This window comes from Tenrec ecaudatus, chromosome 12, assembly GCF_050624435.1.
Source record: "Tenrec ecaudatus isolate mTenEca1 chromosome 12, mTenEca1.hap1, whole genome shotgun sequence".
Classification (NCBI taxonomy): Eukaryota; Metazoa; Chordata; class Mammalia; order Afrosoricida; family Tenrecidae; genus Tenrec; species Tenrec ecaudatus.
Window position 1 is genome coordinate 90,805,178 of NC_134541.1, and position 24,701 is coordinate 90,829,878.

Sequence of the window (24,701 nt, forward strand, 5' to 3'; positions counted from 1 at the left end):
TAGAAACAACCTAAATGTCCATCAACCAATGAATGGGTTAAAAATCTCTGGTATATATATATACTGTCGTAGATGCATAATCTAGTGTTAATTTGAGGATTCAGAGTGAAGGGGTGGAGTCTAGCCTGTCAATTAGGTAGTAGGTTGATGACCTCTCTTGGAGTCAGTAAGGAGATAGCTCACTGGAAGCAGGACATAGACTCAGTCTCTGTGAGATAACCCAGTGGAGAAGACACATGGAGAGAGGCTGATGGAGCCAGATCTCTGGAGCCAGAGAAGCCACGTGGAGACCTCTGCCAGTGCTGAGATGCTTACAACGCCACTAGATCCACAAGATTTCCCACCCCCTGGCCTGTGATCTTCCTGCATTCGGCATCATTGCGTGTGGTTCATGAGTCTGAAGAGGACTTTATAAATTGATATTGGACATATGGGCTAATATTGGACTATGAACTTGATCTGGACTGGGTTGGGATGTTTTCTCAATATTCAATTGCTCTTGTATATAAAGCTCTTTCTTATACACATATGAATGTCTCTGAATTTGTTTCTCTAGTCATCTCAGACTAACACACATACAGTGGAGTATTATGCATCCCTAAAAAAACAGCAATGAATGCATGAAGCACATTGATGCATGGGAAGAGTTGGAGGAAATTATGCTAAGTGAAGTAAGTCAAGCACAAAAGGACAAGTACAACATGAGTCTTCTGAGGTAAGTTTAAAAAGAACAAGGGGCATAGAGGAAGAGCTGCAGGTTTTCTGTACAAACTGTTCAGTCATTTCACTCAACCTGTGGGTTGCAACCCCCTTGGGGGTTGAATGTGGTTGCCTAAGACCATCAGAAAACACATATTTCCGATGGTCTTAGGAACTGAGACACTGCTCCTCTATCCTTTTCCAGGTGGGTCTGCCCACATGCAGATACTGCCCACATAAGAGTACCTTTCGTGATGACATCATTGCGCCAACCCCATCACATGTACCTCATACAAATACAGGTGTATGTGACAGAGTTGTTGGCATATTGTACTTATGTGGACCAGTCACACATGTTTAGAGAGCAGCTACTGTGTACAAAGCAGCTGCTGTGTTGAAAGCAGTTACTCTGTTGAAAGCAGCTACTCTGTTGAAAACAGCTGTATTGAAGGTAAAACGACACTTCATGAATTAGAATTATTAGGCAATGTAAAATCATGTACTGTAAAATCAGCAACTACTGCAAAAGAAAAAATCTGTACCATGGGAAATTAATCTGGATTCTGATCAGTCTTAATATATTCAGCTATGGTTGATGTGAATACTGCCCTCTTGTGATAGTAACAGGTATGTAAAAGAAACAGAAGGGTAAATCATAGGAAACTTTAATGAACTGCATTGACTGAACTATGTCATGTATCACGTTTTGTATTATTAAAGCTACTATTATAAATTATTTCCATTAGCAAACCATCCCATGACAATGTATCATGCAGAGAAGAATGTTAACAAATGAAAATGTAGTGAGGATTTTTTACAGTATGATTTTACCTCAATAATTACAGCAGGAATTGAGAAACCACAACATGTTAATTCTTGTGAAGTTCTATCAGCTGAACCTATGAAGCTGAACAAACTAAAACTCCATATTGATAGCAAGCATAAGATTTGCTGGTAATGATATCAACTAGTTGAGAAGCAAAGCCAATGGGCTCAAGAAAACCAGACTTGACACTAGTGGCAAGTACCACAGACAAAATGTAGCAGCCATTGAAGCTTCATATTTGGTGGCACTCAGAATCACCAGAGCTATGAAACCTCACACCATTGCTGAGGATGTACTGTTGCCAGAGGCCTAAGACTTTGTTAGAGTTATGATGAGAGATGAATTTGTTACAAAATTGAGTGCAATTTCCTTATCTACTGACACTGCAGAAGAATAGATGACATGTCTGCTTATATTCTTGATCAGGTAATCTAGGAAATTAAATCTGCTCCACTTCCAATATTTAGCACCCAGCTTTATGAATCTACAGATGTTGCAAACTGTTCACAGTTACTGGTTTATGTGAGGTACATTAATGATGGCGACTTTAAAGATGAGTTTCTTTTTTGCAAACCACTTGAAATGACAACTACTGCATGTGATGTATTTGACACAGTGGGTTCATTTCTGAAAGAGCATAAGATCTCTTGGGGGAAAGGTTTGTGGTGTTTGCACAGATGGTGCTCCAGCTTTGCTAGGATGTAGATCTTAGCAAAAATTAGCAATGAAGACATTGTCACAAGAGTTACAAAATTTAATGAGAAGCGTCATAAGTTCAGTCAATTTTATAAAGGCAAGCACCTTAAACAGTCTACTGTTTTCTCAACTGTGCAACAAGTTGGATGAGTCAAATAATGCTGTGCTTTTTCACTCTGAAGTGAGATGGTTGTTGAGAGGACTAGTTTTAAAGCGTGTTTTTGAGCTTCATGATGAACTCAAAACATTTTTTAATCAGAAAGCAAGACAACAGTTCGAAACACTTTCAACGATAAAAATGAACTGCAGAAAATAGCTTAATTGGTTGCCATCTTTGTCATCTTGAATGAGTTAAATTTATCACTGCAAGGACCAAATGCAACATGTCACAATTTGTCTGAAAAGATCCGATCATTCCAAATGAAACATCAGCTTTGGTTTAAAAAAAAAGATGAAAATAAAATTTACATTTTGTCTACCTTATCTGCTTTCTTTGGGGGACATGATATTGAACCAGACAAAGGATTACGATGATCATTTCTGTGAAAGAACACTTGCACATGCCTGCAGATGACATTTCATCATACTTTCCAAATCTAACTGACACCCCATTTGCATTTGCCAGAAGCCCATTCACAGTCAAAGTGCAAGATGTTCCTGAGACAGCACAAGAGGAGTTCATTGAACTTATTCACAGTGATGCAGCAAGAACTGATCTCTCTATGATGCCAGTTACATATGGATCCAGTGTTAGCAGTCAGATCCTGCTCTGTCTGAGACCGTGCTGTGCCTTCTTCTTCCATTTCCAGCAGCATATCTTTGTGAAACAGGGTTTTCCAACTTGTTGGCTGTCATGCCTAAACATAGAAGTAGACTTGTTGTGAAAGATGATCTTTGTGGTGCTCTTGCAAAGACTGCTCTGAGAATTTCTATCTGGTGAGAAAGACGGTATCTCAATCTTCGCACTGATGTTGGCTGTTTATGCATACCGTTGCAACATGTAACAATGTAGTTTACTGCTGTTATATTAAGACTGTTACCCATGCTACAACACGTGTCAAGACAAAATTTCATTTATTTGTAATTAGAAAAAAGTATTTCACAATATATAATTACATATTGTTTTTGATTAATCTCTATGCTTTAATTATGATCATTTTGTAACAATGAAAATGAACCCTGCATATCAAATATTTACATTGTGATTCATAACAGTAGCAAAATTGCAGTTATGAAGTAGTAATGCAAACAAGTTTGTGGTTGCGGTCACCACAAATGAGGGACTGTATTAAAGCGTCGCAGCATTAGGAAGGTTGAGAACCAAGGTGCTAAAGCATGAGAGCTGTGCATATTAAAGCAAATTAATTTATGTTGCCAACTAGTCTCCTGAAGGCCCAATAGGATGGACAATTCTTTGCAGATGTGACTGAAAGAAAAAAACACATTAGTATGTTTACAGGAAGGGAGGGTTCATTTATCTAGACATAATGAATAATAGTTCTACTTTTGATTGGAAAGTAAATTAATGTAGAATCATTCCTTTATGAAAGATGCCACAAATGTGGAAGGAATGGAGGGAGAGAAGACAATCAATATGAACGGGCTATAGAAAGGCAATAAATCTTTAGTGAAAATGTGCTATAATAAACCACAAAATGCAAGGTTTCAATGCAATTGAATTTTTTGAGTAAGCTTCTATTTAAATCTCCATATTGTAGCATTACATTTCAAATATTCTAAATTAAGAATCAATGATAAAAGTTTAAATCCATTTTGTGTTTTCTCTCAGAGTGTCATTTTATATTATGAAACATGTGAGGAAGACAGTTATATAATTGATAGGATAAATAATAACATTTTATGTATTTTTTCCATCATTCCTTTATGAAAAAGAGCTTTGGGAACAAGGAATGAAGTAAAAATATTTTCCATGTTCTCATCAGCTTTCTCCCATTCTGAATCACAAACATTCAAATGATCTTACAAATATAAATTGAGTAAGTTCTCAAGAATTTTCTGATCACATACCTTTGCTTCCATGAATGGAGAAAAACTAGAACGTAAGAGTTACTTATACCAAAAAATGTGCTGAAAATCTGGGGTTCGGCTCATAAATGGGTCAGTAGTACCTCAGCGAGGTGTAACATCTCGCTGTACCCCCAGCATCCCCCCCCACACACACACCAGAGGTAACAGGATGAGTGCTGTTATCTGGTGGGTGATTGCCTTTTCTCCACTGTTCATTCAAAGCCCTGCTGACATTGCAGTGTAGTGATTCTCTTACGCTGACAGCTGAACTGGTAAGGATGTGTCTGTGGCTGCGCTCTGTCTCTCCCCTCTGGTCTCTGTGCTAATGCAGATCCTGCATCCCCCGCCCACACCATCCCCCCCCTCCCAGCTAACACGTTGTGTGTGTTGGAGAGGGGGATTAACATGAAAATTCTTTTTCAAAGTCTTGTTTTTTGTTTATCCTATTAGAGATGGATACTCTTGAACCAAGACAATAACGCCGGTCATATGAGGCTGGTTTCAAAATGAAGCTTGTGTCAAGAGCAGAAGAGAGCAATAACAGTATCGCAAGTAGGGAATTCTGTGTTGGTGAAAAGCAAGTGAGGGAGTGGTGGAAAATGAAGGCTGACTTAGAACAGATTCCAAAAGCTAAAAAAAAGCTTGTGGTTTAACGTCTTTTTATGGGGCTCTAGAGAGTGCATTGCATAAATGGGTTATGGAGTGTCGTCAAAATGGTTACTGTGTAACACGCATGGGAATCCGCATATGTGCTCTACAAATGGCTAAGGATGACAAATATAAAGCACCAGGCATTGAAAAATTTGCTGGATGGTGTACCTACTTCATGAATAGATTTGGCCTACCAGTATGTTCGAGACAAAGAACAAAGATTTCCCAGAAATTGCCACAAGACCTTGAAGAAAAAAAATATGTCATTCTAGCCATTTATTATAAAACAAAGAAGGATTTATAATTGTGACCTGGCAGATATTGGGAATATGGATGAAACTGCTATGACTTTTGATCTTCCAAGCAACAAAACTGTGGCAAATTTAGGAGAAAAAAACCATTTAAATACATTACCCCACTGATGTCTCAATTTTTAGTAATTATATTTTCATTTGTTTTGATTATTGAAACTCACCAATAGCTTCTGCATTTTCAACCCTAGGCTTATGCTCGAGTCAATCCGTTTTTCTGGTTTCCCAGGTAATAATTAGGTACCTTGTCTTATACTCGGGTTGGCGTATATTTCACTAATAAGAACAAGAAAATGATTCTTTACTAAACCCACTTAATTAAGAAGGTATTTACTATTATTCTGCTCTCAAAATATTGCTAAAGAAATAAAATAAAATCTCTCTTTCTCAAGTTGGTTGCAATGTTGGTTCGATTGTTTAAACTCATTTATAGAGTGAAATTACCAGGCAACACAAAAGTGGATGTATAAAATAAAATTATGTGGGTGTGTCATCTGACCTTCTTTAGCTTCACAGAAGAGAATGAAAATAAACCTTTAGATCACATCACTTAAGGCTACTTTTTATGTAGTGTTGAGTTTAGACACACTTCCCCTCTCCAACCATTGCTCCCAAGGCACTCTCTGCTTTCCAAATGGGTTCAGTAATTCATTGCTATGGCCACGAAAACTCACAAGCAGTACGGATGATTATGGACTTTACTAGGCGTTATCAGGTTACAATTTAGATGAGAAATCCTCAAGGTACAGTAGTTTAGTCAGGACCGTTCGTTTCTGCTTTGCCTTGCTACAGATAGGTCTCTCTCTTACCTTCAACTTCTTGGTCTGACCCAGGGGTTCTCAATCTGTGGGTCGCAACCCCTTTGGGGTCAAACGTCTCTTTCACAGGAGTCACTCGTTTCATAACAGTGACAAAATTACAGTTATGAAGTGGCAACGAAAATAATTTTATGATTGGGGTCACCACAACTTGAGGAACTATATTAAAGGGTCATGGCATTAGGAGGGTTGACCACCGCTGCAACGTTACAGCGCTTTTTCCCAACTTGCAATAAATGCTCCACTATGAGCGTCAACTTGAAGTTGCTCAGCTCCAGCTCTGTAAGTAAGTAAACCCCAAGTCCTAAAAGTAAATGTTCAGAGATCGTCAACTCTCCGAGCTATATGCACTCAGCTTTCCTTGCTCTTTGGATTGCGAATTCCAGTGCTGAGATTTCATGCTCTGCTGTTGCTGCTCCCCTGCTGCTTTTCTGGTGTCAGAGCTCCTGGGTGAAGGAGCTCTATGTCTACATATGGGTACTGTGCTTCATTCTTGACTTTGATTCTGGTAGGCAGTAAAATGTCACCTTCCTGCTCACCAGATATTGCTGATAGGTGCCATTGAGTAGATTCTGACCAATAGCAAATAAATTAAACATGGCCCAGTCTGCACCATCTTCACAATTGTTACGATTCTTGAGCCTATTACTATGGCCACTATGTCAATCCATCGTGTAAAGGACCTTTCTCTTTTTGATACCCCTCTTCTTTACTAAGCATAATGTCCTTCTCCAGGGACTGGTCTCTCCTCACACCATATCCCAAATATGTAAGACTAAATTTCATCTGTGCCTCTAAGGAGCTTTCTGGAAGTACTTCTGGCAGACAAATTTTTTTCCTGCCTTGGAAGCCTATGATACATTCATATTATTGCCAGTCTTCCTTATCAATGTACACCTGTCATGAAGTGATTGAAACAAACCTGGCTTGGGATGGATGTACCTCAGTACTAAAATTAACCCCTCTTCCCTCAATACTCTCAAGGGGTCTTGTGAAGAAGAGCATATTTTTATTTCTTGATTGCCATTTCCGGAGCATTAATTGTGGGTTTAATAAAGAAAAAAATCCATGAAAAAATATTTTCTTCAATCATCATGATGTAACCTCTTGGTCCAGTTGAGGATTTTGGTCTTCTTTACCTGAATTGTAATCCATATGTAAGGCTGCGATCCTTGATCTATATCAGCACATCCTCCTCACCTTCAGCAAGCAATGTGGGGTCATCTGTGTATCACACAGATAAACCTGATGCTATATTCTTGATATAATCCAATGTATCTCACAATTTGCTCAGCATACAGGTTGAATAAGTATGGTGAGAGGATATAACCATGTCACAAACTTTTTTTTCTGATTTTAAACCAGGCAGTATTCCTATATTTTGTTCTCACAACTTTTTCTTGACTCATGTACAAGTTCTCCAGGAGCACAAAGAAAAGTTTGGGAATTCCCATTCTTCTCAAGACTATTCATAGTTCCTTATGATCCACATAATTGAACGCCTTTGTATAGTCAATAAAACACAAGGAAACATATTTCTGGTATTCTCTGCTTTGAGCTAAGACTCATCTGATATCAGTAAGGATATTCCTTATTCCATGTGCTCTTCTGAACCCAGCTTGAACCTCTGTCATCTCCCTGTCAATGTACTGCTGCAACTATTGTTGCAGAACAGCAAAAATGTGTTAGCATGTGACATCAATGATATTATTTTATAATATGTGCTTTCTCGAGTCACCTTCTTTGAAATTGGTACAAATATGGATCTCTTCTAGTCAGTTGAGCAACTATCTAACTTCCAAATTTCCTGGAATAGATGAGTAGGTTCTTCCAATGCTTCATCAGCTTGTTGAAGCATTTCAGTTGGTGGCCCAACAATTCCTGGAGCCTTGCTTTGGGCCGATGCTTTCAGTGTAACTTGAACTTTTTCCTTGAGCACCCAAGTGGTTCTTGCTCATATGCTACCTCCTGAAATGGTGCAATGTTCACTAGTTATTTGCGCTAAAGTGACTATATTCTTTTTATCTTCACTTGGTGATTTATGCATCACACAATATTTTACCCTTAGAATCTTTCAAGATTGAAACTGGAGGCTTGATTTGCTTTCTTGAGTTCTTTCAGTTTAAGATATGCTGAGAATGTTCTTCCTTTTTCACTTTTCTAATTTTAGGATCGTTCTCATTTCAATATAATATTTTACTGTGTTTTCTGAAGCTGACCTCTCTTTTCAAATTTTCTATTCAGTTCTTTGGTGTTATCATTTCTTCTCGTTGCCTTAGCTACTCTATAATTAAAAGCAGACATCATAGTCTCTTCTGATGTTCATTCGGCTATTTTCTTCCAGATGACCTTTGTTGTTTCGTGGAAGATGTTCCCGATGGCCTCCAAGCTCACTGTATGCTGACATTAGTGTTTAATGCAGATCTGTGTCTGAGTTTTTCTAGTGGATAAGTGGGATTTACTCAAAGTTGTACTTTGGATCTAGTGACTTGCAAAATTTTTCTTCAGTTTCAATCTGAACTTACATGAGAGTAATTGATGGTTGGTTCGCTAGTCAGCTCCTGGCCTGCTTTTAGCTTCTGATATTGAGTTTCTCCATCATATCTTCCTACAAATGTAGTCAGTTTAATTTCAGCGTGCTCCATCTGGAAAATCCCATCAGTATAGTCACCATTTGTGTTATCGAAAAATTGTGTTTGCTATGAACAAAATTCTATCATGCCATATCCAACTTTGTTTCTGTCATCAAGACCATATTTTTCAACTAGAAGGGGCTTTCTACTCTTGTAAAGAGTTAGTCTTGGAAACCCACAGGAGCAATTCTAACCTGTCCTATGGGTTTGCTATGAGTTAGAATCAAATTGGTGGCAGCGAGTTTACATTTTGATTTGGGGGAAACAATAGAGGCTAAGAGCAGAAGAGCCATATTTAATAAGCATGTGAATTCTAATGGAAAACAATAATAAAGAGCACATGCATATAATAAACTTGGATTCTAGGTTGCAGGTATATCACAGGTATAAGTAATTCTGTCTTTGGTAATATTCATCTTGGGAAATATGAATATAGTCTTACATTTCATTCTTTAAAGTTAGTATAAAAATGTTTTTAGAAGCACTCTGTACAGGCATTTTGGTTTGTTATTTATAAAAGACATTCAGCTTTCTTATTTTATTGTTACATTTTTAGGGACATGTACTGAAGTAATTAGGGGCCTGATAGTTTAAATTTTTTAGATATTACCTTAAGAAAAATGATGAAAACAGTTTAAATAGTAGGTATCTATTTGTTGAATTTTTATATAATAAGATATCACATCTATTATATGTGTTAAAAAGTTAAAAGGCCAGAAGGTTAACAAAATCTCAAAAATTATTCAATATATCTCATAATTAGAGCTATATTCTTTTATTACCTCAATATTATTTTCTTTTCCAGTTGCATATGATATAAGAATTCTGATAAATTCTCTTTTGTCATTATTCTACTCCATTAAAATCATGCTTTTAAGAAATTAAACTTAACCTTATAATTTTACACTTAAAAATAAATATAAGAATAACTTTGGCCAGCTTCTGGCACAGTACATTTCTACTAGTGGTTTTACCCTACCACCCATATTTTCCTGGTGTCAAGTACTACAAGAAAGATTTCAATCACTTAACAATACCTATTAATGAACTCGCATGTCACGGCACAAAGCGAGCCACAAGAAATTTAGGCAGAGGCGTTATTATTGTTATTAGGTACCATTGAGTCAGTTCCTACCCATAGCAACCGTATGCACACTAGAATGAAACACTGCGATGTCGTGCACCATCCTCACAATTGGTCGTATGTCTGAGCCCATTGTAGCCGCCATTGTGTCAGTCCATCATCTCCTGAGGGCTTCCCCCTTGTTCACTGTCTTTCTTTACCAACCATGAGCTCCCTTTTTGGGGACTTGTCTCTCCAGGTAATATGTAGTGTAGCATTTATTAATGTTTTACATCTTGAGTCCAAATGTATTCATCCTTTGTTGCCCCTGATTTTTGTGAAAATGAATCTGGTACCTTTCCACATGATAATTCAGCTGGAACATTAACCTTTGTTAGTAGTAGATGGTACAGTAAGACATTTCACAAGTAGAAGTGTTTTCTTTCCTGCTTTTGACATCTATTTTTTCTAGTTTCTCAGAGTAATATAACTAGAATGCCACCTGCTTCAGATATTTGAAAGACTCCTGACTTCGTCTGTACAAACATCTACCTGAGGCAACTTACCTTAACCCGATAAGCTTTCTTCTTGCCTGCCTGGTGCCTGTGAACGAGCTGTGTTACAAGTAACACACATGTCTTTCTCCTAAATTCTGTATCCCAACATGATGAGAGGTGAGTCTCACTTCAGGGTCTGATCTTGTGCACTCTCTCTCAGACCTGCCTTAGACTTCAATTTCTCTTTTGATAATTTTTTGCTCATCTTCTTTTGTACCATTAAATATTGATATTAACCTTCATGTGTGGATTCTTGTTAGACTGATATACAGAAATAACTGAAAATAAGTAAATATAACCCATAAACAAAACCTAAATCTTCAACTTAATTTTTCCTTCACTTGGACCACAAAAAGATAAAAAGCTCAAGTAAAGTTAAAGACATTCTTGGGCTTGTGGGAAAGAGAAAGTGGACTAACTGAAATAGTAGATTAAGAAAAACAGCAAGCAGAGCACAAAGGCTAGAAACAAGAAATCTTCAGCAAAATATATCAAGCCTGTAAGAAAAGAGAAGTAGGAATTTGAGAAACGGTTAGAAAAATAAGTGAATCTATACATAAAAGACAACATTATAAATGGTTTATATAAGGGCTGAGCATAATAAAAAGTTCACTTGACAAGATCCATTTCCTTTAAGGATCACCAAGTCATGGTAAGAATAATAAGATCACTCCAAAAATATCTGAGGATCTCGTCAATAAAAAATGGAAATGAATGCACAAGATAGAATAAAATTTAATCTTCATTTATTTAAAGAATGATGTGGGAGATCTCAATCTGAGATGACAGCTGTTCCCCCAAGAAAGGTCAAAAAATGAAAATGTGGATTACTTGACAACATTCTTTTATTGTATTTTAACTTATTTTATGAAGAGTTTTATTGGGGCGAAATCCAAATATCATACCTTGAAATAGTTCAATTATATTAAGAAAACTGTATAATCATTGCCACAATTTAGAACATTTTCTTCTTTTTTCTACTCCTTGTTATTAGTTCCCCATTTCCCCCTAATCTGACACGCTACACCCACAATGAACCATTAATATTCAGTTAGTGTTTCTATAGATTCCCACATCTTGGATTTCTTATACCAAAAAACGTACAGAAACAATAAGCTAATAACAATAACAAGATTTTAAAAACCCTGTTGAAAAGGAAGTAGAAAATATTAAAAACTAGAATAACTTTACATTCCTGACCTATGTTCATTGGGGATTCCCCTGAGTTTTGGCCCATGTGTATTTCCTCTGCAATTTCCATCTTCTTTTTTTTAAATCGTTTTATTAGGGGTTCATTCAACTCACCATAATCCATACATACATCAATTGTGTAAAGCACATCTGTCCATTAATTGCCCTCATCAGTCTCAAAACATGTGCTCTCCACTTCAACCCCTGGCATCAGGTCCTCATTTTCCCCTCCCTCCCTGCTCCCCTTTCCCTCATGAGCCCTTGATAATTTATATTTTATTATTTTGACATATCTTGCCCTGTACGACATCTCCCTTTACCCACTTTTCTGCTGTCTGTCCCCCAGGGAGGAGGTCACATGTAAATCCTTGTAATCGGTTCCCTCTTTCCAACCCACTCTCCTTCTACACTCCCAGTATCACCACTCACACCACTGGTCCTGAAGGTATCATCCTCCCTGGATTACCTGTGTTTCCAGTTCCTATCTGTACCAGTGTACATCCTCTGGTCTAGCCAGACTTGCAAGGTAGAATTCAGATCATGATAGTGAGTGGAGGAGAAAGCATTTAGGAACTAGAGGAAAGTTGTATTTTTCATCATTGCTAAATAGCAACTTGACTGGCTCGTCTCCTCCCCTAGGTCCCTTGTCAAGGGGATCTCCAGTGGCCTACAAATGGGTTTTGGGTCTCCACTCTGAAACCCTTCCCCTCATTCTCTATGGTAAGATTTTTTGTTCTGATGATGCCTTACACCTAATCCCTTCGAAAACCCATGATCACATAGGCTGGTGTGCTTCTTCCATGTGGACTTTGTTGCTTCTGAGCTAGATGACTGCTTGTTTACCTTCAAGCCTTTAAGACCCCAGATGCTATACCTTTTGATAGCTGGGCACCATCAGCTTTCTTCACCACATTTACTTATGCACCCATTTGTCTTTGGCAATGGTATCATGGAGGTGTGCAGCCAATGATATGATTTTTTGTTATTTGATGCCTGATAACTGATCCCTCCAGCACCTCGTGATCACACAGGCTGGTGTGCTTCTTCCATGCGGTCTTTGTTGCTTCTGAGCTAGATGGCCGCTTGTTTACATTCAAGCCTTTAAGACCCCAGACGCTATATTTTTTGATACCTGGGCATCATCAGCTTTCTTCACCACATTTGCTTATTCACCCACTTTGTCTTCAGTGATTGTGTCGGGAAGTTGAGCATCATAGAATGCCAATTTAATAGAAGAAAGTATTCTTGCATTGAGGGATTACTTGAGTGGAGGCCCAATGTCCTTCTGCTACCTTAATCCTAAACCTAGAAATATAGGCACATAGATCGATTTCCCCATCCTCATATATAAATATATTTGCATATGTACATGTCTTTATCTAGACCTCTATAAATGCCCTTTGCTTCCCATCTCTTTCCTCTATTTCCCTTAACTTTCCTGCTGTCCACAATCATGCTCAGTCCCCACCTGGGTTTCAGTAATTCCTCTTCTTCACATTACCCTTAGTCATGCCCTACCAGGCCTCCCACACCCACCTCACCACCAATTTGGATCTCTCATTGTTCCCTTGTCCCTGGGCTTGTTAACACCCCTTCCTTTCCCCCCACCTCCCCCTAGCTCATGTCCCCCTGGAACTGTCAGTCCCATTGTTTTCTCCTCCAGATTGTCCATCCCGCCTACCTAATTTAGACAGATCTTTGGAAATAATAACATGCACAAAACAAGACAGTGCAAAACCAAGCAACAATATACAACAAAACAAGAAACTACTGACAAAGAACAAAACAATACACAACAAGAAAGAAAAGCTTGTAGTTAGTTCAAGGATCATTTTGTCCTTTAGGAGTGTTTTCCAGTCCAGTCTGTTGGAGCACCACACCCTGGTCTCAAAGGCCACCTTCAGCATTCCCTGGGGACCTTGCAGCTCCATTCCTTTGCTGCTCTGCTGCACTCCCCCAGTGCTTTACCTCAGTGTGGTGGGATTAGGTCCTGTGCAATTCCCACACTGTGTCTCTGGTTCTGTCCCCCGTAGGACCATGGGTCAGTGAGGGGCGTCATGTCTCATAGTGGGGCTGGCCATGTGGTCCTCTCTGTGGACTGGCTGCTCTAATTGGGGTCATCATCCTCAAGGCCTGGTGGGGCAATATATGCTCCACTCTCTTCTACTCCCCCTTCATCTACTCCCATGTGCTCTGATCAGATATGTCCCTCTCCTGGAGGTGCAGATTCAATGCTGTCCTTTGAAATAAATTCTTCTGGGGGGAGAAGCTGGCATCAACTTAGTATTTGGGATTGGGGCCTGTCCCCCAGACCTTTCCACTGGTCCCTACTCCACGCTGGAATGTTGCATTCACACCTTGGGCACTGGGTTGAAGTCTGGTCCCCCTTTCCCTGTGGAGATAAAAACAATATCTTCCCCTTGGGTGGGTTAGTGCCCATTGACCCCGCTACCCATTTCTTCCATAGTTTCATCATTTCTTTTTTCTTTCCCCTCCTTCCCAGTTGTCTACCATGTGCATCCCTGCATTGGATCTGGTCCCTGCCATACTACATGGTCCTCACACCAAGAATGTGTGTTAAGTATTTTCATGGAGAAATATTTAAATATATATTCAAATACTTACTAGACAACTTCTAAATTTTCTTTGGAAAATATATTTGAAATACATGGAATTTTGCTATGGACATTCTGAATCCTCTTTGTATAAATGTTTTGGTTTAATACTTTCTTTGAAAATTTGTTTAAATATAGTCTGATTTAAAATCAAGTAATCTATCAGAGGAAGGCTGTTGTTGGTGTTAGGTGCTGTATAGTTGATTCTGGCTCATAACAACTCCATGTACAACAGAACACTGCCCAGTCTTCTGCCAGACCCCTGATTGTTCTTACAGTTGAGGTTTCATCAGTGAAGCCACGGTCTCAATCATCTTTTCAAAGGGGTTTCTCTGTATTGCTGTCCCTCTCCTTCTCCATGCTTGATGTTCTTCTCCAGGGACTGGTCTCTCCTGAACACAAGTACAACATATCTGATTCAAAATGTCACCATCCTAGTTTCCAAGGAGTATTCTGGCAGCACTTCTGCCAAGACAGATTTGTTGGTTCTTTTGGCAGTCCGTTGTCCTTTCATTTATTTTCACCAGCACCATAACGAAAACATATCTATTCTTCTTCCAGCTTCCATTTTCCAATTTCCACATTCATAGGGCTTAACTGAAAACACCATGGCTTGGAACAGGCATACCTTAGTCTTCAATGGAACATCCTTTCTTAACACGTTAAGAGGTTTTGTGCTGCAGATTTTCCCAATGCACTGCACAGATGACACTGCCTTGCTTGTCGAAACTGAGGAATTTAATAGTCCACAGGTGAGCATATTCTAGTAAGGGTGAGAAAGAATCTGAAAACAATATTCATTTATTTTACTTTTAGGAACTCATAGCTAAAGGGAACACGTATAATAATTTTTATTTACTGAGTACCTTGTCATTAAGAAGATGGATCGCTAAAAGGCTTAATTTGATAGCATTTCATTTTTCCGATTTCTTATTACTAGTGACATCTCTGAGCCCCAATTGAGAAAATGTTAATCATTAAGTCACTAACTAATTTTCATGACATGTTTGGTACCATATGGTAGAACTTAGAGGTGGTAAGGGTAAATAAATTCACACATGAATAAAGGGATTCTAGATATGTCCTATTGTTAAATGGATAATAACTTCCAAATAGTAGGAGGGTAAGTCAAAGCATATTGCTGTCAGTATTTCTGTTCATACATGTATGTAGGAGGTGGTCTGCTTGTCAAGGTGTTTATTGGTGGGTGACTAATTAGTCTCCTGTGCCTCTGTTTACCTTGCAGCTAAAAGCATTGTGAGATAACTCAGTTATTTATGACCTCTTTAAGATTCTCTAGAACCCTGCATGTCATTGTGCTTCTCCTAGAATATAGTACTGTTATTATTCAAGTGTTTAGACAGTGTGCCCAGTTAAGCAATTTTTACATAGATAAGAGGTTCAGAATGTTTTTTTAATTAGTGCTTTAATGTAAGAAGTGTATAAAAACCAAGCTTTGAATATACTCAGTACTTCAGTCCATCAGACTGCTATCCTCCCAATCCCATGCTTTTCTTTTCCTTTCATCCGCGCGCCTCATTTAAGTTGCAGCTTGATGCGGGAAAGCTGGTCTAATCACCCGCAATGGATAGATAGATAGATAGATAGATAGATAGATAGATAGATAGATAGATACTGTTTAGATGCTATTTCTCACTCTTAATAGAATATGCTCACCTGTGGACTATCACACTCCTATGTTCATGACCCTTAAACCGTGCTTGATTCAAAGACATGAATTCTGAATATGTGTGGTTCAGTTCCGTCACATCGGTTCTGACTCACCGGAACTCTCTGTACAACAAAATGAACCTGCCAAGTCTTGCGCCATCCTGACAATTGTTATGTTGTTTTTTGTGCTCCATGCTGCCTGCCCTGCAGAGGGTCTACCCCCTCCCCACCCTTCTGCTTTAGCAAGCACAATGTTCTAAACGGTTTGTTCTTTTCAGTATTTGTTCTCCATTCAGACTGTTAAGACACATCTTCTTCACAAGGATTAAAGGAAGGTAACATTTTCAGCATCTATTACTTCTGGTTCAAAATGTGTTTTGATGTATGATCAATCATCCTTGCTTCTAAGGAGCATTCTGACTGTACGGTTTTCAAGATGAATTTGCTCATTTTCTGGCCAGCCATGAAATATACAACTATGTGCTTTAACAATACGCAATTAATTAACCCACTTTCACATACTTTTGTGATAACAAAAATCATGCTTTGGTCATGCATACTGTAGTCCTCAAAGTGGCAATTTTACTCCTTAACATTTTAATAAACTAATTTGCAGCCAAAATTGCCCATAGCAATACATCTTATGATTATCTGATTACTCTTCCATGGGTGTATATTTTGGATCCAAATAAAATCAAATCCTTAATAAGTTTAATATTTTTTTTGTTTATGGTGGCACTTTTTATTCCTGTTGAAGGATTTTTGCTTTTTTATTTCTTTTCACATTCATACTGAAGGCTGCACTCAGCTTTTAATCTTCATCAGCTTGTGCTTCAAATCCCCTTAGTGTCCAGTGGACGAGGTTACGTCTGCATATCACAGCATGCTAATGGGCCTTCCTCCAATCCTAATTCCCTGTCCCACATTAAATTGACTTTCTCAGATTATTTGCTAGGCATAGATTGAATAAGCATGGTGACAACATATCATCCTGATGCACATCTTTCCCGAATTTATGCGAATCAGTAGCCCCTTATTTTATTCAAGCAACTTTCTTTGGTTCCATCTACAGGTTTCACATGAGCATAATTAAGTGTTTTGGAATTTCCATTCTTCACAATGTTACCCATAATTTTTATGAGAAACACAGTCAAGTGCCTTTGTATAGTCCATCAAACTCAGGTAAGGCTCTTTTTTGTATTCTCTGCTGGCAGTCAAGATTTATCTGACATAAGCAAAACCTGTCCTTCCACACACCTGTCCCTTCTGTATCTAGATGAATGTCTGGATATTGGATAATGTACTACTGAAATGTTTTTAAATTATCTTCTGGAAGATTTTACTTGCATTTGATATTAGTGACATTTTCAATAACTTTTACATTTCCTTGAGTCACCTTTCATTGGCGACACAAATGTGGAGCTCTTAGTAGCAGTTGATCAGATTACAATGTCTTGGTATCGACGAGTGAGCACTTCTAGTATTTCTTAAGTTTGTTGAAACACTAAAATCAGTTTTCAGTTAATTCAGGGAACTTGCTTGTCACCAGTGCCTTCAGCATAGATTGGATTTCTTCTTTCAACCCCATTAGCTCTTGATCACGTACTACATCCTGAAATGTTTGAAGTTGAACAGTTCTTTTTGATACAATGATCTGGAGACCTGGATATAGAAATTTGTAAATATAATCCCATTAATTAAAATTTTGTACCAGCAACATACTTAATCACCATGATGTAGGACACACTGTAATCATGGCCAGTTTGCTTCATTAATTACTTTTTACGTTTTCCTGTTTATTAAAATGCCGCTGCCAGCGAGTAGATCCCAACTCATAGTGACTTGATCAGACACAGTGGAACTGCCCTGTGAGTTTCCAAAACAGCAACTCTTTCTGAGAGTAGAAAGCCCTTTCTACCAAGTAGCAGCCGGTGCTTTCCAACTGTGACCCTCTCAGATCACTGCTCAAAGTGTACCCACCATGTCATCAGGGGTCCTTTTTACAATGCAGGTTGTAAATTATAGAGACAAATTATCTTCTTCCATTTGGTATTGAGGAAATTCAAAGTTTAATAAAATTTGAAAATATATTTTTACGTGATGCAAGTCCGCTAATGAGAATAATTTTGGAGAAGGACTAATATTTTAGATTTCAATGTCAATGTTCCCTATTATTACAATTGATTTCAGATATTCATCAGTAAACACTAATATACAATGAGATCTTATATATGAAGGATCTCAAAGAGTTCATAGAATTATGGGATTAAAAGTTAATGGAATGTTTCCCACAAACTTTATGAGGCCTTCTCAGATATCATCTTTGAAAATTTTTTCTGAACCCCCAAAATCAAACCCGCCCACTGTCACTGAGTCAATTCCAAGCGCATAGGATCCTACATGGTTTTTCCTCTACTGGAAGTGCAGGAGTGGATAGCCTCATTTTTCTGCCCTGGAGAAGCCGGTGGGTTGGAACTGCCAATACTGAGGTCGAACCTAATTCACAGCATAACGAGGGCACAGATGCTGCCAATGGCAGGTATCAATCCCTAAGCCCATGCTTTTAATGGAATAGATTTATGTCGTGGAAGGAGTTTACAGAGTTTAAAGCATTTGCTCATGGCAATCACAGACTGTAGCCTTCCGAATGCTTTTTGAGGAAAGCAAAACTATCACAACTGGATCAATAACAAGGATTTCATCTAGGTTGGATCCATAATCAATGTTCAAGGAATCAGCAGTCAAGGAATCAAATGATGTAGTGCATGGTGAAAATTTGCTACGCAAGAATTCTTTAAAGTGTTGAAGACCAAGGATGTCACTTTGACAACTAAAGTGCACCTGACAAAAAGCTGTGATATTTGTAATTGCTTCACATGCTGTTAAAGTTGGACAGCGAATAAGGAAGAATACAAAATTGATTCCTTTCATGGTGTTGATCATCAAAAATGAAGGTACCATAGACCGCTTTAAGAACAAACCAATCACTGTAGGGAAACGTATAGTCAAAATACCCCTTGGACGCATGGGTGGGGAGATGCCATCTCATATATTTTGGTAGTTTATCAGGAGACACCAGTCCTTGAAAGTGGTCGGTAAGATAGAAGTGTGGTTTGATAGAGGGGAAGCAAGAAGGAGAAGATCCCAAATACCAAGGTGAGGATGGCACAGATTCAGCAGTGCTTCAGTCTGTTGTACGTAGAGTCACTTTGAGTGGGCACAATCTCCATGGCATCTAATAGCATCCACATCGGACAGTTCTCCTGATATTTCAGTCTAAGCAGACGATTTAACTGTAGATGTTCACTTTTTAACAATCATTTTATTAGGAGCTGGTACAACTCTTATCACAATCCATATACATCCATCCATTGGGTCAAGCACCTTTGTACATTTGTTGCCATCATCATCTCAAAACATTTGCTTTCTACTTGAGCCCTTGCTAGCAGCTCCTCATTTTCCCCTCCCTCCCCACACTCCTCCCCCATGAATCCTTGATAATTTATAAATTATTATTATTTTGTCATATCGTACACCCTCCGATGTCTCCTTTCACCCACTTCTCTGCTGTCTGTCCCTCAGGGAGGAGGTTATATGTAGATTCTTGTAATCTGTTCCCCCTTTCTCCCTTACCTTCACTCCACCCTCTTGGTGTCACCACTCTCACCATTGGTCCTGAAAGATTTATCTGCCCTGGATCCCCTGTGTTTCCAGTTTCTATCTGTATCAGTGTACATCCTCTGGTCTAGCCGGATTTGAAAGGTAGAATTGGGATCATGATAGTGAAGGGGAGAAAGCATTCAGAACTAAAGGAAAATTGTATATTTCATCATTGCTACACTGTACCCTGACTGACTCGTTTCCTCTCCACCAGTCTTCTGCAATGGAATGTCCCATTGCCCACAGATGGGCCCTGGGTACCCACTCTACACTCCCCCTGATTCACAATGCTATGATATTTTTGGTGTTTGATGCCTGTTTCAAACTTTTTCTTTCTTCTTGAACTCTTTGATATAAACTTTTTATCTCTCCCCCCGCCCTCACATAACCCCCAGGAACCCTTATTATTATATATTTTTATCATTTGCCATATCTTACCCAATCCAATGTATCCATTTACCTATAATTCTGTTAGTAGTTCCCCTTGAGTGTGGTTACATAGTCATCAATGCTAACAGTTCCCACCCACCCCACCATCTCTCTCCCCGCACCCTCAGGGAATCCTTGCTCCCATTACTATTTCTGACAGGTTTATCTAGCTTGGATTTCATGCATGAAACCAACATAATTATACAAATGGACATATGCAAGTCTAACAAGATTAATGAGATAAAACTAAGACCTTAATAGTAAGGGGAGGAAATATTAAAGAACTAGAGCATAGTTATGTGTTTCATCAGTGCTCTACTGCACCCTGGATATATCATCCCTTCCATGTGGCCCTTCTGTGAGGGACTGTCCAATTATTTTATAGGTGGGTTTGGAGTCTCCACTTTCTCTATGCTTCTTCATGTCAATTTGATTGCTAGTTTTTCAACTTTAAAAAAAATACTTTTATTAGGGGCTTTCACACTTCTCACAATTTTCATTTTCAATAAAGGCTATCTGGGAGTTCTACCATTATATAATTAAATGAGTGTGAAATCTGAAAATTTATATTACACTTATATTAACGTATGAAAGACAGTGTTGGAAGAGGAGTTGAGTTTGGACAACATGTCTACAATAGATTTGGAAAGGAATGAGAACCTCACTTCTGCCATAAACTTTCAATAGAACAGGAAGTGCTTAAAGAAATTTAGCTTTTTAATACAAACCATATTGCTTGCCAATGAAATGAGTTTACCACTTTATACATTTTACTGTGGTAAAACTAAAGGATAAAAATTAAACATTAAATTTAAAATAAGATATTAATTACTTGGCATTGCATATCTGTATTTATATCTTGGAGATATATTTAAAGTAGGCTTAGTGCTGTTTGGTTTTGTAATTTCATGTTGAATTGTTAATGAACATTATCAAAACAATCCAAAAATCTGATATCAAATTATTCAATGTTTAGTAGGAGACTGAAGGCAGTTTTCTTCCAGGAAATTCTTCTGCTTATCAATGAGCTAAAGTTGGAGCAATGAAACATTAAATAGTACTCATAACCATTAACTTATTCTATGGTAGTGTAATGTAGGGTATTCAGCTTTTATTTTGCATAGCAACAAGAGGACTGAGAACAATAAGTTCATACATGGTGTTGTGGTGGTTATACATTGATCTGTGATCTGCATGGCCAGAAGTTCCAAACCTCCAGCTTCTCATGGGATTAAGACTGGATTTTCTACTCCTGTAAAGAGTATTAGTCTTGGAAACTCACTAGGTTGTCGCTATGAGTCAGCATTGACTCAATGGTTGTGAGTTTGGTTTTTATTGATGGTACTAATTCAATAACACAATATTGGTTCAAATTCTTTCTTCAAAATACCTATTCATTAATAATATAATATATGCCATCATCTTACATTTCCACCAAAAAAGCCTTGTAAATTTGCCTGCCAGTTTTTTCTTGCTATCTCTAAATTTTTAACAGATATCAATTTTAATATAACAGGTCCCATTTCATGTTATACTAGAATAGTGTTTTCTCAGTTTCTTTAGAATTACAAATACTACACCTTATTCCATGCAAATAATTTGCAAAAGTTAAATAAGTACTGATTTATCAAATAAACAACAACAAACAAGCAAGAGCAGTATCGTCTGTCACGTTATCAAGAGAAAAGGAAAAAGCACTTGAAGCCATTTGCTTTAAAAAATGATCAGGAACTTTTTAAAGTTCAAAAAAATGATCAGGAAAGTTGTTTATTGATGTTTGAAGTGTTGTTAATTACTTCATATGGCCTTCCTAGCCATAATCCTTTTGTTTGGGATATATTTTAAAGTTTAATATCTAAGTCTGTAGTTAGAATCCCATCTTTGAGCAATTTTTCTGTCATGCTAGTGAGACAGAATTATGGTGAGATATATTTTGATATACGTTTGTTTTCTTAAGGGTACAGTCTGCAGAAGGCTAAACCATACATGCATCTGAAGTATCTTTGTGACCCCCACTTCCGTACTGATCACTTCCTTTCACTTTCAGATGTTTGTTTCTAACTCTGGCTTGTCTCTGCCTTACCTCCAATTCCTAGGTCTTTAATTGCAGCTTGTCTTCTTACTTCAACAATTTAATGAAGGACTAGATCCAGTCCCTCATCTGCACCAGGAAATTGGTGAATTTGTTCAAATGACTGCAAGACATTCATCCATATTTGTACCCGTTCCAAAGAAAGGTGACCCAAAAGAATGCATAAATTATAATATCATTAATATCACACGCCAGTATGATTTTTTAAAAGGTCATCCAACAACGATTGCAACAAAACACTGACAGGGAGCTGCCAGAGTTTCAGGCTGGATGCAGAAGAGGACATGGAGCAAATGCTATATCATTGCTGATGTCAGATGGATCTTGGCTGAAAGCAGAGAACATCAGAAAGAGATTTATTTGTGTTCTATTGGCCATGAAAGACATTTGACTCTATGGGTCATAACAAACTATGGGAATTCCAGAACATTTTACTGTGCGCCTGGGGAAACTGTACAGGGATCAAGAGGCAGGTGTTCCAAAAGAACAAGGCGATAGTGCGTGGTTTAAATTCAGGAAATGTGTGCCTTATGGTTGTATCTTCTCGTCATATTTACTTACTCTGTGTATTGAGCAAGTAATCAGAAATATGTGGCATCAAGATCAGAGGAAGGCTTGTTAACCTATGATATGCAAAGGGCACTTGCTGAAGGTAAGAATGACTTTAAGTACTTGCTGATGAAGACCAAAAATTGTACTGTTACGTATCTCCACAACTCAATGTGGAGATGACCCAAATCCTCATTACTGAACTAGTAGGAAACATCATGGTAAGTGGAGAAAAGATGGAGTTGTCAAGGATTTCGTCTTGTTTGGATCCACAATAAATGCTCATGGAAGCAGCAATTAAAAGATCAAATGACACATTGCATTGGGTAAATCTGTTACACTAGACCTCTTCACAGTGTTGAAAAGCAAGGATGTTACTTTGAATCTAAAGTATTTGTGTGTGTGTGTGTGTGTGTGTGTGTGTGTGTGTGTGTGTGTTAGTCTGGGTAGACAAGAGAAACGAATCCACAGAAACTCACATTTTATAAGAGAGAGTTTTACATAAAGGGTAATTGTACATTAAACATCCCAACCGAGTCCAGTTCAAGCCCATAAGTCTGACATTAGCCCAGTGTACGACATCAATCTATAAAGTCCTCAAACTCACAAAACACATGCAATGACACCAACTGCAGAAGGAAAGCCGAATCAGTGAGTGTGTAAGCACCTCAGCGCTGGCTTGGTCTCCACACAGCGGCTCCAGCACCCAGGGCTGCATCAGGGTAGGTCCATGCGGCTTCTCCTCAGGGATGTCTCCCAGGAAGTCAGCCTTACCGGCTGAGGCAGAGGACTAGCTAAGGCAACTGTAACTGGCATGGCCATTAGAGAGCAAGAGACCAGACAGGCAAGGCTTGCCAAGCCATTTATCTGTCTGCCCTTCGATTAATCCCACATGTGTTCATCGGCTAGGTTGGCACAATAAACCTTAACTATTGCTGTGTGAATGTCCCTCATCTCTGAGGTATTTTCAATAATAAAATATTGAATGTTGGACATTTCATGAGGAAGGTCGATGTGTTTGAATTGATGTGTTTGAATTGTGGTCCTGGTGACGAATAGTCAATATACCACGGACTTACAGAAGAGTAAGCAATTCTGATTTGGAAGAAAGACAGCTAGAATATTCCTTAGAGGCAAGTAGCTGCATGAGCCATCTGAACAGCAAAAGACACATTGTCTTGGAAAACTATTCAATTCTGCTGTTTTAACACAAAATGAGTCAGTGACAAATATGAAAAAAGGAGAATGACTTCGTTTAAAAAACCTGTATTTGTGAACAATAAATTTTAAATTTCATGTAATGACCATAAGTCATAAAATATTCTACTTTTTTATATCTTTGCGTGTTAAATTTTGTTAAGACATTCTAGACTCATAGGTCATGAGAAAGAGAAATTAGGCTAAATTTGATTAGCAAGTTATAGCTTAGCAAGCTTTTGTTTCTGATTTAGAAAATCCAGATTTCGTTAGCTATTGAGACATGTGATTATAACCCAGAAGAGCAGAGTGTAAGATAAGCAAACAATAGAGAAAGAATAGAAGGAGCACAAGACGACAGAAGACTTTGTGTTGTTTGGTTTTACACTATTGACTCTGTTGTGTGTTGGCATTTTGCTCTTGCTAGGGGCCATCGAGTTGGCTTAGACCCATAGCAAGCCTAGGGGCAACCAAGAAAAACCCGCCTGGTCCTGCACCATCCTCGTAATTTTTCCTGTGTCGGAGTGCATTGTTGCAATCACGGTGCCACTTCCCTCTGAGGCCCTTCTCTTTCCCTGCCCCTCTACCTCACTAATCATAATGTTCTCTCCAGGGGCTGGTCTCTCCTGCCAACATGCCTGAAGTATAAAACACAAAAATCTCACCATCCTGGCCTCCGCAGAGCACGCTGGCCATGTTTCTTGCAAGACAGAATTGATGTTGGTCATTTTGCAGTCCATGGTACTTTCAGTATTTACCAGGACCACAATTCAAACATATCAATACCTCTTTGGTTTTCTTTCTTAATTGTGCGATTTTCACACGCAAAAGAGACTATTGAAAATCTCTTGGATTGGACTCGCATTAGTCCTCAAAATAGCACCCTTTTTTTCAAGACTTTAAGGAGACACAATGCAGCAGATTCACCCACTGGGACCTGTCTTTTGATTGTGCATCCAAACAAGACAAAATCCTTGACACCGTCAACCTTTTCTCCATTAGTCATAATGTTACC